Below are 7,868 nucleotides of genomic sequence, written 5' to 3'. Positions count from 1 at the left end.
TGAAACCTTACAGGCCATCAGCCAGATGTCCCGTGGCAAGGACCCAGGATCTGACGCGATCCCAGCTGAAGTCTACAAGGCTGGTGGAGCAGTGCTTGGCGACAAACTCACCCAGCTGTTCCAGTCTTTCTGGAATCAAGGATCCATTCCTCAGGAGCTGAAAGATGCATCCATAGTACATCTCTATAAGAGGAAAGGAAATTGACAAGTCTGCGATAATCATAGAGGGATATCACTGCTCTCCATTGCAGGCAAGATCCTTGCACGAGTATTGTTAAATCGCCTGACTGACCACCTGGAACAGGGTTTATTACCCAAGACACAGTGCGGCTTCCGCAAAAAGCGCGGCACAGTGGACATGATTTTTGCAGCCTGACAGCTTCAGGAGAAGTGTCAAGAGCAGAATTGTGACCTGTACACCATTTTTGTGGATCTCACTAAAGCTTTCGACACTGTCAGTCGCGAAGGTCTTTGGCGCATCATGTCAGAGTTTGGATGTCCTGACAGATTTATCTGGATGGTACGTCACTTCCATGACGGCATGATGGCTCGTGTTCTGGATGACGGAGAAGCTTCAGGGGCCTTTCCCGTCACAAACGGCGTCAAGCAAGGGTGTGTGCTGGCACCGACCTTGTTCAGCATGATGTTTTCAGCCATGCTGTCAGATGCTTTTCAGAACAGTTCCTTGGGAATCAACCTGAGATACAGGACAGATGGGAAACTGTTCAACCTGCGAAGACTTCAGGCTGTCACCAAAATAAAGGAGACTGTGTTACGTGACCTCCTTTTTGCTGGCGATTGTGCCCTGAATGCTGGATCAGAGCAGGAAATGCAAGCCAGCATGGACAAATTGGCAACAGCATGCTACAACTTCGGCCTTCTCATTAATACAAAGAAAACTGAAGTGATGTACCAGCCAGCTCCGAAATCCCAATATCAAGAGCCCACCATCACAGTGAAGGGACAAAAGCTGCAAGCAGTGGACCAATTTACATACCTTGGTAGCACCCTCTCTCATGCAGTGACAATTCACATCGAGGTCAACTGCAGAATTGCCAAGGCAAGTTCTGCATTCGGCAGACTGCGGAGCACTGTATGGGATCGTTGTGGAATAAGCCTTGCTACAAAGCTTAGAGTCTACCAGGCAGTAGTTTTAACTACCCTGATGTATGCCAGTGAGACTTGGACTGTATACAGGAGGCATGCTAGGCAATTGAACCACTTTCACATGGCTTGCCTCCGCAGACTTCTGAGGATACGGTGGCAGGATAAGGTGCCAGACACAGAAGTCCTTTGCAGAGCAGGCCTGCCGTCAGTCTATACTCTGCTGATGAAAGCGCAGACACGATGGGCAGGCCATGTTGTAAGGATGCCAGACCACCGTACATTAAGCCAGAAATTTAATCTGAAGAAGAGGAACGGCTTATTATACAGGGTCATCTACAAGTTGATAGCCTACACCAGAATGTTAAAGGGATAGTTTAAAAAAAATTAAAATTCTGTCAATAATTACTCACCCTCAAGTTGTTCCAAACCTGTAAGACCTTTGTTCATCTTCAGAGCACAAATTAAGATATTTCTGATGAAAAGATTTGTTTTTTGGCAGTTTTGCCTTTATTGTGATAGGACAGAGCAGTAATGACAGGAAGCGAAGTGGGAGAGAGATAGAGGGCGGGATCGGGAAAGGTCCTCGAGTCGGGATTCGAATACGGGACGCCCGGAGCGCATTGCAGCCGACAGATGGACTATTTTAACAATGTCCTTACTACCTTTCTGGTACTTGAACATGCCAGTTTCAGAATCAGAAATCTCTTTGATTTCATCAAAAATATCTTAATTTGGTTTCCGAAGATGAACGAAGGTCTTATGGGCTTGGAACAACACGAGGGTGAGTAATTAATTACAGAAATTTCATTTTTGGGTAAACTATCTCTTTAATGCATCTTTATGTAATAAACGCTACAACATTGGACACATAACAGTAATTGATATCAGTAGCCTTTGGCATAAGTACCTTATCAAACAGATAAAAATGTGTTGCTAATGTTACACAAACCATGTTCTTGTTCACCATTTAAAACAGTTACCTTCTAAAAAGCAACATCCTTTTGTAGAAACAGTTTGCTGACAGGATTGGTTATACGTTTGTGAAAATGGGTCTGTTTCAAACCACAATTTTTAAAGGGCACCTATTATGCAAAATTCATTTTTACTTGTTGTTTGTACATAAAAGTGTGTTGTCAGTGTACACAACCACCCTATAATGATACAAATCTGTGAGTTCCTTTTTAAAAAAAAAAATCCCATAAATCATGAGCAGTGTCTCAAAGCTTACTGATCACAGAATCCGTAAAGTGTCACACTTTACCAGCCCCACCTACGATAGTTGACTGACACAGCCAGAGACCCCGCCCTGAGTGAACCACAGACAATGCTACTGCATTTAAAAAAGCCCAGAGCAGTGAGTGATTATCTGCTTTTATTTTATTGTTTGGGTCATATTAACAGTGTAGACCCAAACAGCACTACAGGTACTGTATATTAGGCTGTTGTCATTTAAAGCCACAATTTAAGATTTTTTTATTAAAATATGCAAAAACCACTTGAACAGTGTTACACACACTTTGCTGACTTATGTACTTACATTATCCTAAATGTTTCCGAGAATCTTTAAATCCAGAGAAAAAAGCTATTTTAACTAGTGACACAGGCTGTGTCCTTGCATCACCTGCCAATGACGTCATACACCCTTGATTTTCCGTTTTTTTTTAATTTTTTTTTTTTTTATAAATGATATGCATTTTATTAGACAGGTGACAAACGCACAGAGTAGCATTATTACAGAACTTTCAACACACTCAAATGTATCTTGTATAATAAAACAGCAATGCTTTTTCCTATGTATTCATGACCGGAAGAAGCGGAAGCAGTCAACTGTGGCATAATAAAAGCTACACTGCTTTCGAGTCGTGTATCACACTCGTCCTTCATTAGCAATCTCCCCAGCGGCTTCGTTTTACTTCCACGACTTTCAGCCCCACCCTGCTTCATACTACAGTGACCTTAATAAGTCTTTAATACATTAGCTCATCCATGAACGATTTCTGCCTGAGTCAGCCGATTGCATCAGCTGTGGGGATTTCTTTCCGAGCTGTTTAACTTCACAGACATAATCGTGTTTTTGTAAACCATGCTTGTTTTTAACATAATCTTGTGTGTGAAAGAGAACTTAGTTTAGTACTCACATGCTATGTGGCAGCTGCTGTCTGTTCGCGTGCTTCGGATATGCGCGTCCAGAAAAACGTATATCAGAAATTTAAACTGATATGGCTTTAAAACACATGATTTCAGCGCGATATACATGATAATTATAACCAAACAGATGTTTTTTGGCAGAGATCTGAGATACAAGCTGTAAATGCACAGCCCTATTCTGGAAAAGGGGGCAGGGAGCAGCAGCTCATTTGCATTTAAAGAGACATGCACTAAAACATGCCTGTTTTTGCTTCCACTCAAAATAGGCATTTTCAAAGTGATATAGTAAATGATCTGTGGGGTATTTTGAGCTGAAACTTCACAGACACATTCTGAGGACACCTGAGATTTATATTACATCTTGTAAAAAAGGGGCATAATAGGTGTCCTTTAAGACTTTGGTAGGCCTACACTGCAGTTTTCCAGGCTGTTTAACTTCACAGACATAACCGACTGTGTTTTTGTAATTCATGCTTGTTTTCAACATAATCTTGTGTGTGAAAGAGAACTTAGTTTAGTACTCACATGCTATCTGGCAGCTGCTGTCTGTTCGCGTGCTTCGGATATGTGCGTCCAGAAAAACGTATATCAGAAATTTAAACTGACACGGCTTTAAAACACATGATTTCAGCAGGATATACATGATAATCAAAACCAAACAGATGTTTTTTGGCAGAGATCTGAGATACAAGCTGAAATGCACAGCCCTATTCGGGTAAAGGGGGCAGGGAGCAGCAGTTCAGTTGCATTTAAAGAGGCATGCATAAAACATGCTTGTTTTTGCTTCCACTCAAAATAGGCATTTTCAAAGGTATATAATAAATGATCTGTGGGGTATTTTGAGCTGAAACTTCACAGACACATTCTGAGGACACCTGAGATTTATATTACATCTTTTAAAAAGGGGCATAATAGGTGCCCTTTAAAGGAACACTCCACTTTTTTTAAAAAGGGGCATAATAGGTGCCCTTTAAAGGAACACTCCACTTTTTTTTAGGAAATAGGCTCATTCTCCAACTCCCCCCGAGTTAATAAATTGAGTTTTACCATTTTGAAATCCATTCAGCCGTTCTCCTGTTCTGGCAATATCACTTTTAGCAAAGCTTAGCATAGATCATTAAATCCTATGAGGCCAATATAGCATCGCGTTCAAAAATGACCAACGACTTTCAATATTTGTCCTATTTAAAACTTGACCCTTCTGTAGTTATATTGTGTACTAAAACTGGCGGAAAATGTAAAGCTGCGATTTTCTAGGCCGATAAGATCAGGAACTACACTCCCATTCCAGCGTAATAGTCAAGGAAGTTTGCTGCCGTAATATGGACGCAGTGCCTGAAGTTTGGTCACAAATTCAAAACGCCGGTCACATTGGCAGTTTCCTAGCTGGGAACTAATTTCAGGCGCTGCGTCTGCTGTATCCATGTTACGGCAGCAAAATTCCTTGACTATTATGCCGGAATGGGAGTGTAGTTCCTAATCTTATCGGCCTAGAAAATCACAGCTTTACATTTTCCGCCGGTCTTAGTACACAATATAACTACAGAAGGGTCAAGTCTATTTCCAAAAAAACTGGAGTGTTCCTTTAAGGGGAAAATGCAAAGCAATGGTGTTGACTGATGAATTTGCATATAGTTTGTTTTCAAGCATATTAAAAGCACTTAAAAGATATGTAAAAAACATTATAAACTTTGTTTTTTACCACAGGGGATCTTCAAAAACACTATTAAAAGGGTTGTTTACCCAAAAATGAAAATTCTGTCATTAATTACTCACTCTCAACCTGTTTCAAGACTTTTGTTTATCTTTGGAACACAAATGGCTTTTTTTCCTTCCACAAGCCCAAGGCTCAGAAAGGTACCAAGAACATTGAAAAAAATAGTCAATGTGACAGTGGTTCAACTGTAATTTTATGAAGCTACTACGAGAATACTTTTTATGTGCAAAAAAAAAATGAATAAATAAAAATAACAACTTTAGTCAACAATTCTTCTCCTGTGCATCACCCTAGCGCCATTTTAGCATGCATTTGTTGTGATACTCTCCAAAATGGCACCTATATTGATGCAGAGAAGAATTGTTGAATAAAGTCAATATATATATTTTTTTTGCACACAAAAAGTATTCTCGTAGCTTTATAAAATTACCTTTGAACTACGTGAACTATTTTGTTGATGTTCTTGATATATTTCTGGGCCTTGAACGTGGAAGGACCCTTGCTGATGAACAAAGGTGTTACAGGTTTGAAGCATGATGGTGAGTAATTAATTTCAGAATTTTCATTTTGGTGTGAAATAACCCAGCACATTTAACACAGTTAAATGTAATCTTTAGCAAGTCCATTTTTCATGCTGTACATTCAAATTGACTAGCATGAAAAACGCTTGTTTTTAGTATAGTAATCAACATAATCTGACTGAATACCTAAGATGGTATTTTGAGCCTTTCACCCAGAGTTCTTGTAAATGGCAATCCGTGTTAGTTTTAGTTGAAAGCTAATTGTTATGAGATGCAGATTATCTCTGATGCCATCAGATCTACATGTTCTGTTTCTTTCTCCAGGCTGAACGACGATCCGACTGATGTGCATGGACTGAAAACACCTCAGAGACTTTAACAGCAATAGCGACAATGATCAGAGTCACACCCAGGATTCACAGGGTGGGAGGATACAGCTTCACCGATCTTTGACTATGGCAAAATACGGACTGCATTAGCTTCTGATATTCTATATGCTCAGAAAGTAATGTGAGTTCAAAGCAAAGCAGGTGTGGTACTGCATTTTTGAGATAAACACTCATCTCCATTCCAATATCATATTCCAGTTTGTCGTGTTTCTAACCGACACTAAGAGAATGAAATATTCCTGACCATGTTTCAGTATTTGCACTTGCACTGACCTTGTAAACTTGTGACCTTTTAGTAATTCCCTGCCGATCTCTCAGTCTAATCCTGATCTGTTTGTGGCCTGCGATGCACACGCTACAACAATTTGACTCATAGTCCCTCTGTCTTTTCTTGTCTTAATGCATCCTTTTCAGTTTTCATCTTGCACTCCACCTTATAATTGTCATTACCTCCAGGCGAGGGTTTGAACAAAACATTTCTAGGAAAGACCTACTCAGACATAGTTGCTTTCTCACGCTCTCTTTTTTTTCCATATAGCTCTTTTCACATAGACACGCTCACTGTCTATTTTTGCCATCGAATGTTGCATACAACCATATGAGTCCAAGCTGCTGTTAATCAGTGATTAAGTGATAGCCAGTGCTTGAATTAGTAATTGCCTCTACACTGCAGACATGTGTTACAGTGTGTACCTTTTAAAAGCTTATGTCATATAGGGAGATTTTCTGTTTGAAGACAGCAATTAGCATCTCAATATAACATACAGCAATGGGTTGTGCCATTTGCACGCAGTTGATTGATATGTGGAGTGTGTCTGGCTCACGAAGAGGCCAGACATCAATGGACATGTCTCATTTTCCGGAGGTCACTCAGCAGGACTACCACAGACTCTCTGGTCTCCACTATACTTCCTCTTTCTCTGATGCGGAGGACTGTTGCGATGACATCACAAGCACAAGCTCCTCCTCCTCCTCGGACTATCTTGGAATAGACTGTTGACACATGTTTGGTTTCAGACTTTTGTGGGTTACTCACACCTTGTGCCAAATATTGCCATTCTTTTGGCTTCAAATTCCATCACTCACAATGTGACAGTGTAACAATGAAATATGCTTAGTCTGCTCAAATTAAACTAATGAGGTTCTTGTCTTGACTGTGTGGAAAGGGGTTGTGCTCTCATCCGCAATGTTCCGCAGTTCAGTTCCTGCACAATTTGAGCAGCATTATTCATTTAGGATCACATTTCTTTTATCATTATGGACAAAATATCTCTGGTTTGAAAATTGGAATGTGCATTCTACAAATTCATTAATGTAGCTAAAAAAGACCATGTTCACACAGCAGCAGAATACGGTTGTCAATACTGTATTTGAGTCCTTAATACAACTGCCTTATTTGTACGGGTGTGACAAATACATTCTATAACCAAACTCAAACCCGTAAATTTTCAGGACTCACAACTGCATTCTTGGAACACACTCGCTGTGTGAACGGAACAGGACTGGACAACTAGTTATCCGTCACGTCATACAGTACGAGAGAGCCGTTCTGCCACACAAACACACTTTTGGTAACTTACAGTGACAGAAAAATTAGCTGTGTGTCATCTGAAAGTTTTATATCCAGTCTCCACCGGAGCTGCTCCTGTCAGTTGAAACGCTGCTGATGGTTAATGGTCCATTTGACGAATGAACTTGCGGCTTGATGAACTCTTGTTGTGTCAGAGAGTGATAATACTTTCAGGTTTATGGACGTTGCCATCTTTGATATTACTTTGGTCACTGTTGCTATGGTTACTGCTCAGGAATACGGGCGTGACTCCCGTTGCACGTTCATACAGACAGTATTCCAGACACTATACATTTCGAGACCAACGCCTATAAGTGCATGCAGTTGTCAAATTCCAAAAACTGTCAGTGTGAGGAACAAAAACCTTAAAAATGAACATTGTGATAAAATGATGCTGTTGCTTTACTAATATTATA

This window comes from Garra rufa, chromosome 5 (assembly GCF_049309525.1).
Source record: "Garra rufa chromosome 5, GarRuf1.0, whole genome shotgun sequence".
In the NCBI taxonomy this organism is placed as follows: Eukaryota; Metazoa; Chordata; class Actinopteri; order Cypriniformes; family Cyprinidae; genus Garra; species Garra rufa.
This window is presented reverse-complemented; position numbering follows the sequence as displayed.